At 35.3% G+C, this 24120-nt stretch overlaps 1 long non-coding RNA gene and 3 pseudogenes across 1 annotated transcript; 1 reads left to right on the plus strand and 3 right to left on the minus strand.

Moving 5' to 3' along the window:
- Positions 1–628: 628 nt before the first annotated feature.
- Positions 629–1513, minus strand: LOC145000297 (uncharacterized). Its single transcript, XR_013661189.1, has 2 exons — positions 1016–1513; positions 629–778 (listed from the first exon to the last, which is right to left on the minus strand). It is a non-coding gene; the product is annotated as an uncharacterized LOC145000297 (long non-coding RNA).
- A 3428-nt stretch (positions 1514–4941) lies between these two features.
- On the minus strand, positions 4942–5781 carry LOC145010022 (uncharacterized; annotated as a pseudogene).
- A 12246-nt stretch (positions 5782–18027) lies between these two features.
- On the plus strand, positions 18028–19253 carry LOC145042165 (cytosolic sulfotransferase 13 pseudogene; annotated as a pseudogene).
- A 3986-nt stretch (positions 19254–23239) lies between these two features.
- LOC145010030 (uncharacterized) lies at positions 23240–23905 on the minus strand (annotated as a pseudogene).
- Between the last annotated feature and the right edge of the window lie 215 nt (positions 23906–24120).

The raw sequence follows: 24120 nt of genomic DNA on the forward strand, positions 1-24120 counted from the left end.
ATTAATAGACCACACATATTTGTATCATTAGGTAAGACATGAACCAAACGCGCAACAAAAATAAACAATAAAGACCATCCAAGTTTAAAAAAAAAAATAAGTTAGGGACCAAAAACACAAATTACTCTAAACCATAGGGACCATTCGTGTAATTTATTTTTTACTTTTCGTTTTGTTCATATTTTCGTTTTGTTCATATTTAGGTAACTATTTTTTTGTACACATCTAGGTAACGAACTTGTTGAAAACGTTTATATCTAGGATTTAACCTGCTATAGCAGGTCATAATGGTTATATGTAAACATTTCCAACAAGTTTGTTACCTAAATGTGTACAAAAAAAAGATAGTTACCCAGATGTGAACATACCGAAAACTTAATTACCTTCATAAGTCATATTCCGTAAAAGAAATTAAATATATTACTTTGTCTAAAAGAATGAAAAAAAAAAAAAAAAAAACCATCGTACACCATATGAAACTTGTTTGTGCGTGTTTGAATTCAAATTTATAGGTTATCTAATATTTAAAGAGAGCCAATTTTAATACTTTTTTCAAACCAAATCATGTATAAACAATTATATTTTAAAACAAAGCAAAACTTTATACAAGTTGATAAAATAACTCAAATAAATCAACATAAAAAACGATTTCATACATATTTACAACCACTAATCAAACTAATTAAACTTTTACATATATCGCATATCGTAAAAATAAATCCAAAATATCTAAATACTTCAGGTAACATGGCTTAGCAATCGTGGATGTGTTCTTTCCCTGCAAAACAAAAGACATACATAAATATGGATTTTCAGACTAAAAAAAAAATAGCAAATCACATATGTGTAAAATAAACCCAAGATCTACATAACTTAGATAACATAGAAAAAAATTATAATAACAGTAAATGAGTTCTTCCCTTCGAAAGTAAAAGCCATACATATCTGGGTTTCAGAAAACATAAGAAACATGAGCAAATCACTTATCTGGAAAATAAACCTAATATCTAAATACCTCAGGAAACATAGCAAAAATTTATAATACTTGTAGATGAGTTCTTCGCTTCCAGAGTAAAAGCCACATAAATAAAGGTAAATATGGATATTCATATAATATGAAAAACTAACAATATAAGAAAATAAGAGTGGGTTAAGAGATGCCATCATAATGGCGACAGAAGATGGTCGGATGGAAAACCAACGCCGCCCGAGGTTGTAATGTTGCTTAGGGTGAAGGTCGCCGGTGAGGAAAAGCCGACCGATGCAATACAAACACAGTAAATGGAGAGTGAAAGGCGGCATTAGTGTTGGCGATTTTAGATCTAGGTTTTGATGGTGGCAGAGTGTTAGATACACCGGCAATGGTATTGTTGGGGAGATGATTAAGTTAACAATGAGAATCTAGGGGGTAGTTTTCAGTAGAGGGTTTTAAATGGAAAAAATGTTTTGAAAAATAACGTAAATGACAAAGGCCTCTTTTATACAATGTGAAAATTAATATTGCTTTAAACCTTATTTTTATACAATGTGAAGATTTATATTGCTTTAAATGACAAAGGCCTCTTTTATACAATGTGAAAATTAATATTGCTTTAAACCTTATTTTTGATTGGTTATTTTTAGTTCAGAGGGATCATGATTTTATACCATTAGATGTATATCCAATCTAAAGTTAATGGTTAAGATTTCATCTTCTTGTTTTTAGGAGACTTTGGTCTTAAATTTTTTGGGATTTTATTATATATACATTATAAAGTAGTATAGATATATTGAACCCATGTCATCCTAATTAGTAGTTAAATTAGTATTTTTTTTAGAAGGGAAAAATAATCCATCCAAAAAAATTACTTTTAATAGCCTTCTATCAACATTCCCAAATTTTATTCGATCTTAGTACCATCTATACAATTGGCTGTTGTTTTCATATGTCAACAAAACCGAGAGTCCGACTTAATAACATACCACAACTTCATCAAGCCACATTATAGACTTGCCAAAATAAGAAAATCGCACTGATAGGGATGTCAAAAAGTCTCGTGGGGGCCCCGTCCTGTATGGGGGCATTTGTTGAAAAAAATCGGGGACGGGGGCGGGGGAAGGGGCAAAGTTATCCCTCGTTTTGATTTTGGGGGCGGGGGTGGGGGTTGGTAGTCCCGTCCCGAAACCCCCGTGGGGGCCCTGTTAATAATTTATATAAATTGACATATATTAATTATATAAATACAATAAACAATAAAATGATTTTTACGTACAAAAATTCTACAAAAAACATGTTTTTAAGTTGTTTGTAACATGTAAAATTATGTTATAAATATCTATTCGTTACCCAAAAAATAGCTCCTTTTAGCGCAGACAATAACTTCTTTTAACCTAAATAAGGTAGAATTGAAAAAAGAGGCATACATTTAAGAGCAAACTTCTATATGAAACGATTTACTTTTTCAACAGAAAGATCCAAATGATGAACGAGCAATGATCAATCGGAGAAATTGATTCAACTAAGCAACCTTTGTTGTGATACCATGACAAAATTATAAACACGATTTCCCAACATGTTCAGTTTGATTTCAAACCAAACCAAAATGTTTACATGTACAAATACATCAAAAACCTCACTACATAATTCGGATTCTACTCTCAACAAGAATCACACGGATATGAATAGATTACAACCAAAGAAGATGAAACCCTAAAAAGTGAAACCTTAATGTGCTAAGAACTATGAACAAGAGAAAATACAAAGGAATTAAATATCTAGCTGATTAATAATGTAAACAATAACCAACCCAACATTATATACATCCGGTAATAATGAGCTAGAAACCCGCATATAAACTCGAACGTAATTAAACAATGCACCATTTAACTTCTGCACATATGTACCTGCAAACTAAACTAAACAAACTAATAATAGATAGAATAAAATATATTAGTTTGTAAAATATCTTTTATCATTTCAACATCCCCGGTCAAACTAATCATTTGGCCAATTACTTCACAAGGAAAGGATCAACTAAACATATTTTTCTACACAAGTTATTATGTTGAAAAGAACCAAGAGACTTTGTCAAAATAACAACAACTTGTTTAGCTGACCCAAAGTTAACAAGATTAATGATACCATCTGTAACTTTTTCTCTAATAAAATGAACATTTATTTCAAAATGATTCATTATATCATGAAAGATTGGGTTTAAAGCCAACTTAATTGTAGAACCATTATCACAAAAAATATTAACATGAATAATATTAGAAAACTTTAAATTGTAACATCTTGTTTTTCAGGTATTCCATTTATGCCTTTGGTATGAAATATAATTGCAATTTGGTCCTTTGTAGTATTTTTAGATTAAGAGTTTTTTCATCATGTATGTTAGGCATACTTCTCGTACGCTGAGCGTACGTGCCCTGGACCAAAATTCTAATATTTAGGGTTTGTGCACACTTTAAAGTCTTTATAGACTCAAAACCCTTTCTTTATTTAGCCTTCACCCCTCACATCGACCCTTGTAAACCCAAATCCATTTTAGAGCATATTTAAGTCTTGAGTGTGTATTTTGGTGATCTTGAAAGAAGAATAGGAAGAGGAGATCATCTCAGAAGAGTGAAACACTTTGGATCCAGGAGCACATAACCATTTTACACCACTTGGAGGTAAAAAGCTCTGATCTTGATGAAGTTTTACTTAGATCTTGTCTAGCCATGAGGTATGTTCATTCTGGTCCCATAAGCTTGATGTATTAAGTATAGGTTACTCTAATTCATTTGAGTTGTCCTTCCAGATGTTTTGGAAAGTTTAGAATCATAAAAATGTAATCTCCGTCCCTAGTTTTCCTCCATGCATGGACTAGGACGTCTTAATGAGTTCAGAAGTTAGGGATTTTTATATTGAGCACTTAATAGCCATGCAAGATCATAAAGTTGGAAACTTTATGATTAAGGACATCATTTGAGGATCAAATGTGGATTTTGGACGAAAAGGCTTAAGCAATTAAGCTCTTATTAGAAAGGAAGGGTGGCAAACACGTACGTCGGACGTACCAAATGGTATGTTACACGTACGTGTCAGCTCTCTGATTTTTGGAGCTCTCTGATTTTTATTCAATACGTAGTACGTTGTGTGTATGAGTTGAGTAGGCCCAACATACTCAACTGAGTTGATCCAGTTGACTTTTGACTTTTAACCAGATTTGACTAAGTTTGACCTAGGGGTATTTTGGGTATTTTGAGTTTTAGTCTAAAGATGCGTTTGGTATAGAGAAATGGAATTGGTGCAGAGAATGGAAATGCAGAGAAAGTGAATTAAGTTGGAGAAAGAGAATTGACTCCCCTGTTTGGTAAAACTGAGAATCCACTAGTGAAATCTTTTTTAGAATCATTTCTCATGTTTGGTTGTATTAATCATTGAAATGGAAATGAGTTTTTTTACCTTGTTTATTCATTATCAAATAATATTTTTATAAAAGTTCATTATATGTACATATTAATTATTCAAAATTCGCATCTTTTTATGATTTTAATTTTTTTTATTGTAATATTAATTATTACTAAATAAGTTATTTTCTTATCAATTAGTATTATTTTTTATACGTCTTGTATTCGAAAACATATTTCTAATATAAAAGAATAACTTACAAATATATTTTTAAAGAAATATGCAAATTATCCTATTCAAAAACTATGTCTAGTGTAGGATATATGCAAAAAGTATAATTCAATATTCCTAACAACTAAAAAATATAACTATGTCTAATACAGAATGCACAAAAAGTCAACTTCAATATTCGTAAAAACTAAAAAAAAACATAACTTAAAATAACATAATCATTATATTCAGCCATCCCTAATCATTTTCATGTAAAAAATCTTTTGTTCTTCCGTCATCTTAAAAAATGCCCGGGCACGAAATTGATCTTTGCTAAACATGTCAATCGCTTTAATTCACTGTTTGATATTGATATTTAGCATGCATTGTATATCTTCGTTAACTTTATCTATCATATCACATGCTTCCTTTTTTTCTTCCCTTCCTATATTGTATATTGTTTCATTAAGTTTTTCACCAACCTCCTTGACAGTCACTTGCATTTCTTTTGGTACTTCCTTGTAAGAGCTCTTTGTGTCATCTATTGGAGGCCTTTTGCGTTTAATATTGATACGAGCAGTTTGTTGCGTCTCTTCAACAATCTCTTCCAACCCTTCCACATTAGCAGGTGAGCTTCTTTGTGTCTCTTCAATCACATCTTCACCAAGATTAGTAGCTCCATGACCAGTAGCTCTATCCTTCCTGAAGATTTTACATATGCTATCAAATTGGGGAAATGCTTTATCGCGAAAACATGAAGCAACTTTATGACTCTACAAGAATGACACAAAATTAATTGGTTAGTATTCATTTAAAATATGTTTTAATGATGCTAAAATACTATAAACATAACATTATAGTACCTTTATGTACTCATCCCAAACTTCAGCATTGGTAGTAACACAACATTTATCCGTATCGCAGCCAAATCCACTCGTGTTTATTCCATATACCATGTCATGCACAATGTTGAAATGGTTTTTCCATGTCTTCATCCTCGATTTAATAGGATCCTTTGCTTTCAAACCTGAGTTAGGAAGACTTACATCTAGTAATTGTTGCATTGCCTTCAAATAACTGGGTTTGAATCCCTTGTCGGCACAACCATACTTTCCATATACATGTAACTCCAATAATGCTTCAATTAACTTTGCATCCTCTTCAGTAGTCCATGTGTGTTAGTTTCGCCCTGCCATGTCTACAAAAAATACATAATGGATGCTTGAAATAGTAATTCAACTTAACTAATTAAGTTTGGGCCTTGAAACAATAATTCAACTTAATAGGTTAAGTTTGGGTCTGTCTAATTCAACCAAAACTTAACCAGTTAAGCTATTTTTGATGCGAAAATGTAGACAAGAAAGAGGAGTACAATTTCCAAAGAAAATCGTATCATTCTGAGATTGTATGAAGCTTTTATGATGGTTCAAAGTCTTAGAAATTATATTAAAAGTGCTGAAAGATCATACAACAATCATAACAGCCCCTGTTTGTGACTGAATAACTCAACCAAAACTTAATCAATTAAGATGTTTTTTTATTCTAAAATATAGACAATTCATAGGAGTACAGTTTGAAAAAAACGCAGCATTCCGAGCTTGTATGAAGCTTTTTTGATGGTTCGAAGTTGGACAAAATTTATAAAAAGTGTTGAAATATCATACAACAATCATAACAACCCCTGTTTGTGGTTGTATAACTCAACAAAAACTTAACCAATTAAGTTGTTTTTTGAGTCTAAAATGTAGAAAAGACAGAGAAGTACATTTTGAAAAAAAAATCAAATCATTCTGAGCTTGAATGAAGCTTTTATTATTGTTCAAAGTTGGACAAAATTTATAAAAAGTGCTTAAATATAATACAACAATCATAACAGGCATGTTTGTGGTTGTATAACTCAGCCAAAACTTAACCAATTAAGCTGTCTTTTTTATTCTAAAATGTAGACAAGACATAGGAGTACAGTTTGAAAAAAAAACGCATCATTGCAAACATATATGAATCTTTTATGATGGTTCAAAGTTGGACAAAATTTTGAAGTGCTGAATAGTTAAAAAAAAATCATAACAACCCCTATTTAGGGTTGTATAACTCAGCCAAAACTTAACCAATTCAGCTATGTTTTTATCCCAACATGTAGACAAGACAGAGGGCAACCATCTCGGAAAAAAAACTCCCCATTCCGAGATCGTATGCGTACTTTATGATGGTTCAAATTTGGACAAAATTTTGAATATATTTATGTGAAACATATTAAGAATACAATTTGCACAACAAAATTGTCACTGGCTTTTCTTATAATTGGGTCCCCTGATTACCATTCCAATTGCAGGATTAATATATTGAAAAACATAATTCATAAATTTAAATTCAAAAGAATAATTGAAAAACAAAATGATAGATACATAGTCGATCTTTGTTTTTTTTGGGTTAGTGTCAATCAAACAAAGTCGACTATGAGTCATTGAAAAATAAAGACAAAATTCGGCCTGCACAGAATCATAGCAAAATTAAAACTGAATAGTGTAGTCAAACCTACGATTGGAATAAATTGGTGCCAAAATCAACCAAGTAGGAGTTGCAAAGAACCGATGAAGCATGAATCGATAAACACAAATCGTATACAACATATGTAGGGCTACTAGGAGTAATTTTTATCACTTACGTGAGCCGATTGTATGAAAATCCAATGACTTCGTTTGAAAAGTCAGGATCTGCATCTAATAGGAATTGAATGGGGGTAAATAATTTCTCCACTCTTTTTTTTTTGATTCTCGAGCCGCGACCCTTTTCTTTTCTTTCCTTTTCTCTCTTAAAAATAGGGAATTGTTTTGATCGAAAAAAAATTGGTTTATTTTTCAATGCCTTACTTTTTTCATTAACCAAACAAGAGAACGAGAATCAATTCCTTTTTCCTTAGCTTTATTTCCCTGTACCAAACAGCTCTAAGTATTGGTCACTATTATATGTAAAGGTGACCGGTAAAGTTGATATTCGAAGCAGCGTGTTGCTGTAGTTATTTTGTCTGTTCATGAGGTGAGTCTTCTCACTGTATCCATTGGTCGAAGGCAACAATGTCGGCCCCTTATTCAGTTATGTAGAATGCTAGATGTTATGTGAAATATATGTATGTATGATTGGGTTGCAATATACCCCAAGGCGACGCCTACTATTGGATGCTCGGGTTGAAATATACCCTACGGTGAGGCCCATTATTACATGTCAAGGTTGAAATACACCCAATGGGCAGGGCCTATTATGTCATGCTAGGGTTAAAATAAACCCCAAGGCGGAGCCCACTATTATATAATCGGGTTAAAATATACCCAGGGGGAGGCCCCATGATGGGGCCCATATTTGCTTGTTGGGTTAGAATATACCCCAGGTTTAGGCCCAGTTGTAGGTTTGGTATGTGGTACTTTAGGCAAAGTCACTAAGTGTTCTACTCTTACAAAGGCCCATACCTATGTATTATGATTTGTATACTTGATTTGAGAATTGCATGCTAGATTAGGGCTAAGGATACCTTTATGAATTATATAATAGAATTATATGATTTGTTTGATGCCTTATAGCCTAGGAGTATTGGATGCTATGTATTATTTGGAGTCAATATCGGCTAAATTAAATGCTAAGTGTATACTTTCAAAGTTATATACGATTAGAATCGTATAGCCCTAGAATGATCGATTTAGCCTTATTTCATGTTCCTTGTTTGATTGTGGACTTAGGGTAGAATCATCATTTGACAATCTGTATGATTCCATTTTGTGTATAACGAACATGCATAAGGAAACTATCAGTGTTGATTGAGGTTCTCAGTATTATGAGCGGTGGGAGTTTGGGATTCATAGGGAAGTCTAGGATATGTATGATTTTTAGCATAGTATCAATATATATTTCTAGTGTGGTGACTTAGAGGAATCAGGAAGACTCTTGATGAAGGTACAGATAGGTTTGAAATGTAGTATTGGGCTTGTATTACTTAAAGCATGTGATATGTACATGAGACAAAAGCAGACCAAGAGACTCAAAGGAGACCTATTTAGTGAGAATTCCCTCGAGTCATATGCTGATTATTTATATGTTTGTATTTCAGTTTGAGGATGGTGGTGATTACTCGAGGAGTTGCATCTGGCTCTGGTTTAGGTTCTGGTTATGCCTCTGGTGTAGAACCAACTGATGAGAGGCTGTAAGAGCTCATAAAAACTTAGGTTACTCACGTGATTTTGGATGCCACTTCAATGATGTCCAGTACCATCAACGAGGGTATGATAGAACTTATGGAGGAGCTACTTAGGTATTTTCGGGAAAAGATCGATGTGGGCTAGATAAGATCATAAACTACCAAGACTTCCAATTCACACATAAGAGGCTAGCAGGGCCAGATCCGCTATGGCAAGTACGGCAAGCCGCACAGTGGGGAATGTAAAATTATGGGTTAGGTATGTTTTTAATTGTGGTCAGCATGTCACAACTGTAGGCACTACCCTCGGAGTGCTCTGATTAGCTTTCATTGCAATCAAATTGGCCATAAAAAGTTCGATTTTCAAATATTGACAAGATGGACAGTCGCAACGTCTAAACCAGCCAACTTGACGATTACTGATGGCCGCCATGGAATGGTGGAGACACTTATGGTGAAGCGAAAGGCATTTCAGCTGACCACTAATGAGGCCCGTGTAGTACCAAATGAGGTTACTCGTACATGACTTATTTATATCATTTATTGGTTTCCGTATTTATATTCATGTTATATTTGATCTTGTATAGGGACCTTTTTAGTAAAAGGTATAGCTGCTCATGTGTTGTTTGATTCGGGTGCTACCCGATCTTTTGTATCTCTTTCATTTAGCAAGAAGTTCAGTGAAGCTGCCGGGATTCTGGATTATCCATTGGAGGTTGAGATTGCTGATGATCATTTTGTAAGTGCTTTGAGGGTTTATCGTAGGTGTGTCCTGAACCTGTTCAACGATATATACTCTGTTGATTTGGTGTTGATTCCTCTGTGGGATTAAAGGTTATCATCGGGATGGACTGGTTGGGTCCCAATAGGGTCATAATGTACTGTGAGTACGAACTAGTAAGAGACCGAACCACGAGTGGAGGAGAGCTTGTCATTCCTGGAGTGGGAGTTTCGTATAGGCCAATACCCTGTTCAACTACGAGGCACAAAATATATTTTTAGTAGGGTTGTTCTAGGTTCCTGAATTATGTGGCAGATAAGTGAGTTGAGGGCAGGACGACATTGAGTGAGCTGCCCATTGTTCGGGATTTCCCCGATGTATTTCCAGAGGAGTTTCCAGGAGTGCCCCCTAAGAGGTAGGTTGAGTTTCGGATTGATCTGGTTTCTGGCACGACTCCAATAGCTAAGGCACCATATCGTTTGGCACTACCAGAGATCCAAGAGTTTTCTATGCAAATTTAGGAGCTGCTAGACAAGGGATTTGTTTGACTACTGGTTCATACAAGATGTGCATTGACTACCGGGAGTTGAATAAACTAACAGTGAAGAACCATTACCCATTTCCAAGGATCGATGACTTCTTTAACCAACTTTAGGGCGCATCTTGGTTTTTGAAGACTGATTTGCAATTAGGTTACCATCAAATGAGGATCAAAGATGATGATGTGTAGAATATGGCATTCAGGATATGTTATGGTCATTACGAGTTTGTAGTAATGCCATTCAGGCTCACCAATGCACCGGTAGCGTTCATGGGTCTCATGAACCGGGTTTGCAGGCGATGCTGAATAGGCCGGCGATAGTATTCATAGATGATATTTTGGTCTACTCCACGAACCAAAGAGTAGAATGAATAACACTTGTAAAAGGTGTTGGAGACTCTAAGGAGAGAGAGTTTTTATGCAAAATTCTCCAAATGTGAGTCTGATTGCGTGATGTGTAGTTTTTAGGCGCATCATCAACCAAAAGGGTATATTGGTTGACCTGGCCAAGATTGAGACTGTGATGTGATGGGAGCTTCCGAGGACCCTATCTATGATTTGAATTTTCTTGGGTCTTGCAGGGTATTATCAGAGATGTATACAAGATTTCTCCAAGATTACAGTGTCGTTGGCCTGCTTGATAAATAAGAATGTTACTTTTCAGTAGGAGCCCGATCGATAGTCGACATTCGAGATGCTGAGATAGAGATTATTGGAGGCCCCAATCCTCGCACTTGCTGAGGGTATGGATGATTTTTTGGTTTCTTGTGATGCTTCTATATCAGGATTGGGAGCTGTTATTATGCTGAGGGGTCATGTGATTGCTTTAACTTCGATGCAGTTGAAGCCTCAGGAGGCGAATTACCAAGTGCTTCATGCGGAGTTAGGGTTGTGGTTTTTTTCCTCCAGATTTTGTGGCACTATCTGTATGGGGTTAGGTGTACTATATACATTGATCACAAGAGTTTGAGGTATTTGATCCATCAACCAAATTTGAATATGCGGTAGCGGAGATGGTTGGATGTGGTAAAGGATTATGATTGTGAGATCCTGTCCACCCTGGGAAGGCCAATATAGCGGCCGATGCCTTGAACCGCAAGGCAATATGCACTCCTATTATTGATGTATGTCTAAGGATGGTGATCATTTCTCCTCTATTTTACTAAATCAATAAGTATTAGGTGGAGGGATTGAAATGGGAGTATTGCAAGGCGGGATAAATCAAGGGGCAGATTCCTTTATTTTTCAAAGACAGTGGGGGATTGTTAACTCCGTGTGGTTCTACTAGCTCTGAGATCTGTGATCTGATACCTTGGGCTTCTTACCCAAACTCCCTGTTTGAACTCCCTCTAGCTTTCTCTTCCTCTCCATCTCTAAATGTAACTCTCTATTTCTCTCTCTCTCTCTCTCTCTCTCTCTCTCTCTAGAGCCCTCGCTATCATATCTTCCGGCGTCTTGTAGCAGGATCGACTCACAAAGTGGTGGATGTCACATCGCAACATCTCATGATATCGGTCCATTTTCATCTCCTCATCCTCCACATACTGTAGAACAAGGAGGGCCATCTCCCTAAACTTGGCAGTAATCTCTGCCACATTCTCTATCGTCTGCTGGAGGGCCTAAAATTCCCTAGCTAGCTGCTGCACCTCGATAACAGGTGAGAACTCGGCTCTGGACCTGGTCGTAAAATCACCCCAGGTCATAGCATCCAACATAGTGTCATCTCCAATAGCTCTCCCGACCTCCTCCCACCAATCACGTGCCCTGCCCTTTAGAAGACAGAACGCGAGCCTAACCTTGTCCCACTTAGGACATCTGCTGGTGCGAAATGCGTTGGCAACATCTGCTAACCATCTGGTACTAGCAATGGGTTCTTGAGCCCCATCTTAATTAGGAGCTCAACATTCCATGAACTCTCTGACCGTGAGCGTGCGTGACCCTATCATGGCCACCACCTTAGTGCGAAACGTAGCCAACCTCTAATCCATAAGCTCCTATATACCCTCCTTGATCAAACCGAAGATCACAGGAGTCTGCTCAAGTATGCTACGCATGATCTCTGAGGAAATGAACTCTCTAGTCTGCTCATCTAAGTGCTCAATTCCAGAGCCTGATCCTGATCCCTCCCCCGACACCTGAATTATTGACTTCTGCTCTAGGGCGCAAAACCACCATTCTGAAAACACATAATGACAATGTTAGAATACTAATATAACTCGATGGATCACCTCTACTACAAGTTTCCTCGTCTTATCTCAGCCTTCCTTGATTCGAGTACGGATCCTCTGCTTTCAGTAGTATGAGCCCATACTACCTTCCACATTTATACCTACTTTCCTCAAGAACCGTCTTAACTCCACCAAGTCCCTTCTACTGCTACTGTTCTCTGCTACTCTCATCCTAGGCTTGCCCTAGGGTAACCACCAACTCACTCTCCGCCATCAGTTGCATATGAAGTCCCTGTCTTATTCCCCTAACTAGCTCGCGAATACTATTACATATTACTTAGACTAGATAATTCTTCGAATGAGAGATCCTACTCTACAACGGTTAGACTCAAACAAGAGCTGCAAAATAGAGCTAGACATAACCTTCTGAAAATATTTAGTCCTTGCAATATGTAACTTAACATATTTGTTTACTAGTTAGTGAAAGACAACTAGAACTCCTAAAAGCACAAAGCACGCACCATTCGGGCATTGAGTACACAATCAAGCATATACTACTCGGGGTATCACCCTTACTAATCTATACTAGCATGCAGTTATCATAAAGCTGAATCACATATAACATGCACATAAGGCATCCTTCCTAGATCCTTAGTCCTAATCTAGCATGTTGTTCTAATAAAGATGATATCATAACATTAACTTGCATAGGTACTTTAAGAGTACTTACTTGAGCTCGGCTGATTGCATGCACCACACCCTTTTTCTCTTCTCAAAATTCTTTTATTTCTAAAAATTCTTTTCACTTTTCTATAACTCTTTTCTTTTGAAAACTTTATACCACTTACTTAGTTTGAGTTCAGACACACCCAAAAGTGTAGCCAAATCCCTCAAACCAAGGCTCTGATACCAACTTGAGACATCCCAAAAATACAAGCCAAAATTTTCGCTTTCAAAAACATTTATGAAACATAGATATCGTTGCCATAGAGTAAAACCACAAAACTTGTATCTCGAAACTCATAAAATCTGGTAAACATATAACAGTCTTGTAACAAAATCAGAGTAAACTCCCACGCTAATCAACTACGGTGTGTGCCATGCCATCAACTTGAGCCCTTCCCTTTACTAGTTGAAGTACTTGAACCAAAACTAAAACTGCAAGCACGAAGCTTAGTGAGCTCCCCCAAACTACCACATACCATCCAAGGCACATACAACAAATAACATAACTCTGGTACGTCTCCCACTGCATCGGGACGGATCCTGGCATTGACTTACCCAGAATCGGACTCCTGTCCGGCATCGGGCTCACCCTGGCATCCGACCACATCGGGAATCGGGCTCACCCCGGCATCGGGCTTACCCCGACACATACACAACATAACATATATTATAACACATAATCTGCATCGGGCTTGCCCTGACATCGGACCGAAGCCCAGAACAAATACATATAACACGTAAACTAGCATACATCGGGCTTACCCTGACATCAGGCTTTCCCTGGAACACTTAACATATAACATAATCACATATACTGCATCGGGCTCGCCCGACATCAGACTGGATTCTGGAACACATAACACATAACATAAACATGCATGAATCACAAAGACATCAAGCATACATAACTACTTCTCGAGACCGCCCCGACATTAGACCGAAGTCCAGAAACATATAAACTGCATCGGGCTAACCCTGACATCAGGCTCACCCTGGCATACTCTACTACTTAAACGAGCCAGCATTGGTGCCTTAGACCCGTTCCTACTAGAGGAAAACTCACCTTGTGTGTCTGTCTGCTGAAACTCTGGGTAAGAAATCTTTGTTTGCTGCTCCGGAGACTATCTGGCTATAATTTCCATAGAGATACTTAGTCAAAAATTGATAACCAATAATAGGGTAAAATGACCATTTTACCCCTAGCTAGATTCAACATCCTGGTCAAAGTCAACATCCAGCTGACTCGACTGACCGAGTTGGCTCGCCAACTCAACAAGTCCTTATTCGTTCCCCTGCCCCAACCCGACTCTACTCGTCGAGTCTAGCAAGAACTCGATGAGTTCTCCTTCAATTCATATCGGGACAATCTTCAACCGACTCGTCGAGTTCAACCTTGAACTCGGCAGGTTCATCTTCATCATGAGTGCTAAAATTCAGTGACTCGCCGAGTTGTATGAACAACTCGTCGAGTCCATCTTCATAGGTTGGGAGATTTCCTTGGACTCGCCGAGTATGTTCATACACTCGCTGAGTCCCATGGTTTCCAGGTCCATAACTAATTCTATTTCGCTGAGTCCTTCCTCTAGGCTCATCTAAGTCCCTTTTAACTAAACCGGATTCCTTCGAATCATAAAAAGTTGGGAAACCAAACCCCCAACTCGCCGAGTCCCAAGAACAACTCACCGAGTTGAGTAATGTCCATGTCTAAAACTTGATTTCTATTATGCAAAACTTATTCAAAAGGTAGATCTGAGCTCCTATAGTAGATATAACATGTAAAGTCATGAACGTTATGTCCATGCATGGGACTTTAAGCTCAAAGTACCCAAAAAATGAGGTCTATAAGATGAATGGGGCTATCATGGCCATAAAGCTTGCATCTCTATGCCATGTACTCCTCTGTAGAACCTAGATCTGAGATATGAATCACTTGGGACATCCTAATCCTGAAGGACCAAGGTTTTGAGCCAAAACCTTCGTAATATGGGGACAAATACATATAAGAGAAAGAAGACCAAGTTGTAAGCTTGATTATCAGAAAACATGGCAAATAAGGTGTAACTTCTAGATCTACTCCTTCTCCATTAGGTCTTCTATCTTCCACGTCTTGATCTAGCTTCAAAACACACCAAGTAACACTCAAAACCCATGAAAGCTCAAGTTCACTTATGGAGGATTAGGGTTTTGGGTGTAGTGCTCTGGAGGTGATGGAGATTAGGTGGAAGCCTCATAAGATGTTTAAATAGGGTGCAAACCCTCGAATTTAGGGTTTCACCTAGACAACTGCTTCTCGCTGAGTCTGTCTTCCGACTCGTCGAGTAGGTCCCTTAATCCCCCGACCCGGAATCGATCCTACTCGACGAGTAGTCTCCCCAACTCGCCGAGTCCAAGAGTAATATACGAAATTTGACTTAAATTTAAATGCTTACATGAGATCGAGTGTTACAACTTTTATTAATTTATTATAATTTATTGTGAATAATATTTTTAATTGTATTTTTTCAACTGAGCTTCCAAAGAAAAGAAAGGGTTTATCTAAAAACATCAAGTTAGGAAAGTTGATATGGGCAAACAAGGAAAACCCGTGGATTTGGATTTTGACAAGGTTATCACATATTACCCTATCGGGACGCCTGATAATTTGTTTTCACATGAGATTGGGAGATATATATGGATGTACATCCCTTTCAGCGTATCTAGTTGGGACAATGTTTTGCCCACTTTAATAAATGCAACAGTCATGCATCTAAAGGTTACTTGGATAATATTTTAAGTTTAGTTGTGATTGGTATTTAATTAACTAACTTCTTTGTATTTTTAGAATAAGTTTGATTTGGATAACATTAACTTAGATCCCGAGCATGCTCAGTTGTTGTGGAGCATTGATTCCATTCTTCAAAAAATTTATAAAGGACAAAAAATTAAAGCCAGTGCTTATTTTAAGGATATTAGGGGGCCTGCAGATATCCCACAGCCATTAGACAACCCCCCTCCCCCATAGGTATGTCACGTAAAAATTAGGCTCATGCAGTCGAGGATTTTCAAACGCCCGAATTTTTAAAGCGTTCGATATCAAACAAAGAAGTTCGTGAAAAACAACAAGTTATAAATAGAGGGGGGTCGAGCTCGTACATCAATGCCGATTTAAAAGAAGTAAGCTATGATATATTTAGTTTTTTTGTTTAAAGTATAATTAATCTAATTTTTAATGTTAAATAGGACATCACTCGAATCGAAGCATTTTCTAAGACTAATGCCAATCGTTAAGGAGTATTTAGTAGTCATGCAGTCAAGCAAGTGAGCAACAATACGTAAGTGGTTAATATAAGTGTTTATATCATCAAGGGTTATTTTGTAATCTAATTTTTATGGGGTTTATCATTTTTTGAAAATACTGTTAGAGTTACTCCAAGAGATCAATCGACAAACACAATCTTCTTCTGAAGCAAGCAGTCTAACACCAAGTGACATAAAAATTTGTTTTGAAAGAATATTCAGTGTTGAACGTGGACATATCAGAGGCATTGAGCGTAAACTTCCTATGGTTGTGTCTATGTACGATTAGGAACAACCGATGACACAATAACCACCACAATTACAGGTAATTGTTAGTTTATGTTGAAAAGTATTATGCTATAATAGAAAAACAAAAAAAAAGTCTAATGCTATAATGATAAGTTTGTAATTGTTTGATTAGTATATAGCTCAATGCTATAATGTAAATTAGAATGTTCTAATGATATGTTGATGTTTTGGTATTTTTTAGGTTGGTAAATTTTTAAAAGTACAATGGTATAACGGAAAGTAGAATACCATAATGATATGTTGATATGTTGGTACTTTATAGTTTGCTAATTGTTGGAAAGTACAATGCTATAATGGAAAAATGAAAAAAAAGTACAATGCTATAATGTATATGTAATATTGTGTATCATTTAGTTTGGTTATAGTTTGCATGTTGGTATTTTGTAGTTTGGTAATTTTTTGGATAGTACAATGCTATAACAGAAAAATGAAAAAAAGAAGTATAATGTTATAATGTATATGCAATATTGTATATGATGTATATTTAAGTGTATTAAGAAAGTAGAATGCTATAATGATATGTTAGTTATAGTTTGATATGTTGGTATTTCTTATTTTGTTAATTTTTTAAAAGTACGATGCTATTATCATATGTTGGTAATATATTTTGTTTTCTTTGTAGTTAGAGATGCTACAAAACAATAATAAAGGACCCGACCTTTTCTGCGACACTAGAAGAGTGGTTTCGCTTATTGCCGCAATGAAACAATAAAAAAGGAAATGATGGAAGTGAGGAAGACGAGTGCTTACTTTTTTAGGATTTTACGAAATGTTTTGTTTGAGTTAATGTTTTGGATATATTAAACTTTGTTTGGATGAATATTTTTGATCGGTTGTATACGGATTAATATTTTTGTAAAATTAAGTTTTGTAGTAGTTTTTATGTGATGTTAAATAAAAAATAAAATAAAATATATTTTAGCGGCGACATATAAGTATTAGCGGCGAAATATCATTAGCGGAGACATCTTGATCTTTTGCAGCCACACAATAGTGATGACCTTTTACCGGCGACAGGTCGTCACTAATAGAGTTAGCAGCGACATAGACAATCTTTTGTGGCAACGACAGTCGCCGCTTATACCTTGATATCTAGTGTATAGGAGATTGTGTCAAAAAACCAAATTTTCTCTAAAGTATAGGTTAATAGGTAGCATTTTTTTTCTAAAGGTAAAACCGTCGTCGTAAAAAATATAACATAGTTTTAACTACCTAATGAGTAAATTGGCAATAAAAAAGAAAAATAACGATGACATTAGGATAATTTTAAATATTGACCGAACTTGCCAATTTTTGTATATGACAGGGACCAAATATGTAAAATATTTTAGGAATATTAAGTTTAAAAGATTACTACCACTTTACCAGGTGGTTCTAATTTAAAACATAATTCTTGCTAAAGTTAATCGTGAGAACAACGTGCCCCACGTTTTGCACGATGTTATTGAGAAACTACAAAGCTTATATCTTCAAAATTTGGCCACCCATTGTGTCTATATATATAGTAAGCACTAACTTTATTTCACTCCACACATAAACATCCTTCTAATGTCGATCCCTGATGTTTCACTGGCATCTAAACCTAATTCAGATCATGAAGAACACGAAAAAGAAAATCTCACCCTCCTTTTGGATAGATACAAGGAAAAGATTACCCGATTTCCAAGAGAAAAAAGTTGGATGGGTCTAGACACTTACATGTATCAAGGATTTTGGTACATCTCGAAAAGTGCATTCTCAATTGAAACAACGATGGCTGTGCAAGAAAGCTTTCAAGCTCAATCAACTGATATCTACATCACTACACAACCAAAATGTGGTACAACATGGATTAAGGCCCTCGTGTTTGCTATCGTGAATAGAACAAAGTATAAAAACATCAACCCGTCAACTCACCCTCTAAACATTTATAACCCCCACAAATGCGTGCCTTTCCTTGAGACCGAAATCGTTAGAAAAGTTCCTACTTATGGCCATGCAGATTCACCACGTCTCTTCGCTAGCCATATACCTTACAACGCATTACCTAAATCCATTCTTGATTCTGGTTGTCGATTAGTTTACATGTGTAGGAACCCTAAGGATGTTTTGGTCTCTTGGTTTCACTTTGAAAACAAGTTGAAAGATAGGTATCGTACCCAAATGACCATTGGTGAGATGCTTGATGTGTATGTTAAAGGTTTTACACCATATGGACCTTACTGGGATCATGTGAAAGAGTACCATAAGGCTAGTTCTGAAGATCCGACAAAGGTTCTATTTTTAACATATGAGGACATGAAAGTAGATACTGCAAGTAAACTGAAACGTTTGGCGGAGTTCTTGGGCTTTCCTTTCACGGAGGAGGAAGTGGCCAATGGTGTGGTGGATGAGATCGTGATGCTATGTAGTTTTGAAAATTTAAAGGATGTTAATAAGAATGGGGATTTTCGTAAGGGTATCCCTAATGGCAGTTTCTTTAGGGAAGGGAAGGTTGGAGGATGGAGGAATTATCTTACAAATGAAATGACCCAGATTTTGGATGACATTACGATGGAAAAGTTTCAAGGTTTGGATATCTCATTCTAATAAGGTGCATGTGATGATAAATACGTATGCAATACCGATCATCATGATCTACTTTTTTTAATTGAATGTTAAACACTAAGTGTGTTTTAGTGATTGGCTTGAATAAATCTTATTGTGTAAAAGATATTGTATCTTATAAATGAATGAATTGAGTTAGTGTAATTTTCAAATAATGAACTTCTTTTGTACATGCATGAGAGGGTGTGATTATGTGATTTTTTTGATAGTTTTTTTAACGGAAAAATAAATAAATAAATAAAGATATATACATATATATATATATATATATATATATATATATATATATATATATATATATATATATATATATATATCATCTGGGGTTGAACCCATGACATCCTAATTAAAAGTTAAATTAGTATTTTTTTTAGAAGGAAAAATCATCCATCCAAAACAATTACTTTTAATAGCCTTCTATCTCCATTCCCAAATTTTATTCAATCTTAGTACCATCTATACAATTGGGCATTGTTTTCATATGTCTACAAAACCGAGAGTCCGACTTAATAACATACCACAACTTCATCAAGCCACATTATACACTTGCCAAAAAAAGAAAATTGCATCGATAGAGTGTCAAATACAACAATTAACAACCACTTTACGCCTTGTTACTTAGTTCTACTTAAGGAGGGATATGGATGGAAATTGAGAGAAAATGAGGGATATTGAAGGAAAATCGTGTTCCCGAATTTCATTAATGGAAGAAAAGTGAGGGAAAAGAAATGATTTTGAATCCATATTTTCCTTCCAAATTTTCCACCAAAATTGAGTAGATTTGGGAAGAAAGTGAGGGAAAGTAAAATCTTTAAGTTTATTTTCTTTTCCCTCCTAACTTTGGAACACAAAAACTTAAAATTTTCCTCTCATTTCCTCTGAACTCTGGAACACGGAATAAATAAAATTTTCTTTCCCCTCCGTTTCTTTCTGCCAATATTTTTCTTCCCTTTCCTTATTGAATTTAAAAAAAAAAAAACTCGGGAACAAGGAATAATCTAACTAAGTACATGAAAGAACCAAACACAAAAATACACACACACATCACCTACATAAGGTATCCTGCACTACCCGAAAAGAATTACCCGCTCAAGAATAATCTCATTACACAACAAAACTTGTAATCCCAAAGTGATGAGAGAAAAAAACACACACATCAAAGTCAAACAATCCAAATGTTATGTAGAGATTAAACAACAAATTCACGTCAAAAAATACACACACTAAAGCACACAACCTGACTAGCCTAGTAGTAGAGTTACATTTACATGCTATAAGTAATCGTAGGAGAGGGTCTCAAAATACATCAATTTATGTTATAAATTCAAGCCTTGTTCATCATCCAACAAAATAATCCAAGTTGAACATCTACTACCACTTTAACTATATTAATCATTATCATTCTAAAATTAGTATCACTTCTAATTTCCCACCAGAGCCAATAAGTACCTATTAACGCCAATAAGTACCTACTAACATTGCAAGGAATTTGGCTACTTTGGGCCTGTTCGTCAAGCAACACATGAGTCCAAACTTAAGAAGAGAAGGAGAAATTAAAGAAAAATCGATTAAGAGAAACTATGGAATTACAGAATATGAATGTGCAAGACTGGACCAGATTCCTTCAAGTGCTAGAATTGAAAAAAGAGGCATACAGTTAAGAGAAAACTTCCATATGAAACGAGTTATCTTTTCAACAGAAAGATCCAAACGACAAACGAGCAATGATCGATTGGAGAAATCGAGTCAACTAAGCAACCTTTGCTTTGATACCATGACAAAATTCTAAACACGATTTCCCAACATGTTCAGATTGATTTCAAACCAAACCGAAACATTTACATGTACAAATACATCAAAAATCTCACTACATAATTCATATTCTACTCTCAACAAGAATCACACTGATATGAATAGATTACAACCAAAGAATACGAAACCCTAAAAAGTGAAACCTTAATCTCCTAAGAACTATGAATGAGAGAAAATACAAAGGAATTAAATATCTAGCTGAATAATAATGTAAACAATAACCAACCCAACATTATATACATCTGGTAATAATGACTCGAAAACCCGAATATAAAATCAAACGTAACTAATCAATGCACCCTTCAACTTCTGCATATATGTTCCTACAAACTGAACTAAACAAACTAATAATAGACAGAATACAAAATATTAGTTTGTAAAATATTTTTTATCATTTCAACACCCCCGGTCAAACCAATCATTTGACCACATACTTAACAGGGAAAGGATAAACCAATCATATTTTTCCACACAAGTTATTATGTTGAAATGAACCAAGAGACTTCATCAAAATATCAACAATTTGTTTAGCTGCCCAAATTTAACAAGATTAACGATACCATTTATAACTTTTTTCCTAATAAAATGAACGTTTATTTCAAAATGATTGTTTATATCATGAAATATTGGGTTTAAAGCCAACTTATTTGTAGAATCTTTATCACAAAAAAGGTTAATATTAGAAAACTTTAAATTGTAACATCTTGTTTTTTAGGTATTCCTTTTATGCCTTTGGTATGTAATTTAATTGCGATTTGGTCCCTTGTAGTATTTTTAGATGAAGTGTGTTTTCATCACGTATGTTGGGCATAGTTCTCGTACGCTGAGCATACGTGGCCTGGACAAAAACCCTAATATTTAGGGTTTGTGCACAATTTAAAGACTTTATAGACTCAAAACCCTTTCTTTCATTAGCCTACACCCGTCACATGGACCCTTGCAAACCCAAATCCATTTTAGAGCATATTTGAGTCTTGAGTGTGTATTTTGGTAATCTTGAAGGAAGAACTACAAAGAGGAGATCATCTTAGAAGAGTGAAGCACTTTGGATCCTGGAGCACATAACCATTTCACACCGCTTGGAGGTAAAAAGCTCCATGCATTGACTAGGATGTCTTAATGAGTTTAGGAGTTAGGGTTTTTGATATTGAGCACTTAATAGACATGCAAGATCATAAAGTTGGAAACTTTCTGATTCAGGATATCATTTGAGGACCAAATGTGGATTTTGGACGAAAAGGCTTAAGCAATTAAGCTCTCATTAGAAAGGAAGGGTGGCAAACACGTACGTCGGATGTACCAAATGGTATGTTGCACGTACGTGTCAGCTCCCCGATTTTTGGTCAATACGTAGTACGTTGTGTGTATGAGTTGAGTATGCCTAACATACTTAACTAAGTTGAGCCGGTTGACTTTTGAATTTTAACAAGATTTGACTAAGTTTGACCTAGGGGTATTTTGGGTATTTTGAGTTGTAATCTAAAGGTGCGTTTAGTATAGAGAAATGGAATTGCTGTAGAGAACGGAAATGCAGAGAAAGATAATTAAGCAGGAGAAAGAGTATTGACTCCCCTTTTTGGTAGATCTGAGAATCCACTAGAGAAATGTTTTTGAGAATCATTTCTCATGTTTGGTTGTATTAACCAATGAAATGGAAATGAGTTTTTTTTACCTTGTTTATTCATTATCAAATAATATTTTTATAAAAAATCATTATAGGTACATCTTAATTAGTCAAAATATGCATCATTTTATGATTTTAATTTTTTTATTGTAATATTGATTATTACTAAATAATTTATTTTTTTTATCAATTAGTATTATTTTTTATACATCTTGTATTGGAAAACATATTTCTAATATAAAAGAATAACTTACAAATAGATTTTTAAAGAAATATGAAAATCATAGTATTCAAAAAACTATGTCGAGTGTAGGATATATGCAAAAGGTATAATTCAATATACCTAACAACTAAAAAAGCATAAGTATGTCTAATACAGACTGCGAAAAAAGTCAACTTCAATATTCGTAAAAACTAAAAAAGACATAACTTAAAATAACCTAATCATTATATTGAGCCATCCCCAATCATTTTCATCTAACAAATCTTTTCTTCTTCTGCCATCTTAAAAAAATACCTTTCTATATTGTATATTGTCAATCGCCTTAATTCACTGTTTGACATTGATATTTAGCATGGGTTGTATATCTTCGATACCTTTATCTATCATATCACATGCTTCCTTATTTTCTTGCCTTCCTATATTGTACATTGTTTCATTAAGTTTTTCACCAACCTCCTTGAAAGTATCTTTCATTCTTTTCGCTATTCCTTATAAGAGCTCTCTGTGTCATCCGTTGGAGGCCTTTTGCGTTTACTATTGATACGAGTAGTTTGTTGCGTCTCTTTACGAATCTCTTCCAACCCTTCCACATCAGCAGGTGAGTTTCTTTGTGTCTCTTCAATCATATTTTCACCAAGATTAGTAGCTCCATGACCAGTTGCTTTATCCTTCCCGAAGATTTTACATAGGCTATCAAATTGGGGAAGTGGTCTATTGCGAAAACATGAAGCATCTTAATGACTCTACAAGAATGACACAAAATTAATTGGTTACTGTTCATTTACAATATGTTTTAATGATGCTAAAATAATACAAACATAACATTATAGTACCTTTGTCTACTTATCCCAAACTTCAGCATTGTTAATAACACAACATTCATCCGTATCCCAGTCGAATCCACTCGTATTTATTCCATATACCATGTCATGCACAATGTTGAAATGGTATTTCCATGTCTTCATCCTCGATTTAATATGAGGCTCTGCTTTCAAACCTGAGTTAGCAAGATTTTCATCTAGTAATTGTTGCATTGCCTTCAAATAATCGGGTTTGAATCCGTTGTCGGCGCCACCATACTTTCTAGATACATGTAACTCCAACAATGCTTCAATTAACTTTGCATCATCTTCAGTAGTCTATGTGTGTTTGTTTCACCCTGCCATGTCTACAAAAGAAATTACATAATAGATGCTTGAAATAGTAATTCAACGTAACCAGTTAAGTTTGGTGCTTGAAACAATAATTCAACTTAATAGGGTAAGTTTGGGGTTGTCTAACTCAATCAAAACTTAACCAATTAAGCTATTTTTGATGTTAAAATATAGACAAGACAGATGAGTACAATTTCCAAAGAAAATTG

This window comes from Lactuca saligna, chromosome 1 (genome assembly GCF_052625555.1).
Source record: "Lactuca saligna cultivar CGN05327 chromosome 1, ASM5262555v1, whole genome shotgun sequence".
NCBI lineage: Eukaryota > Viridiplantae > Streptophyta > Magnoliopsida > Asterales > Asteraceae > Lactuca > Lactuca saligna.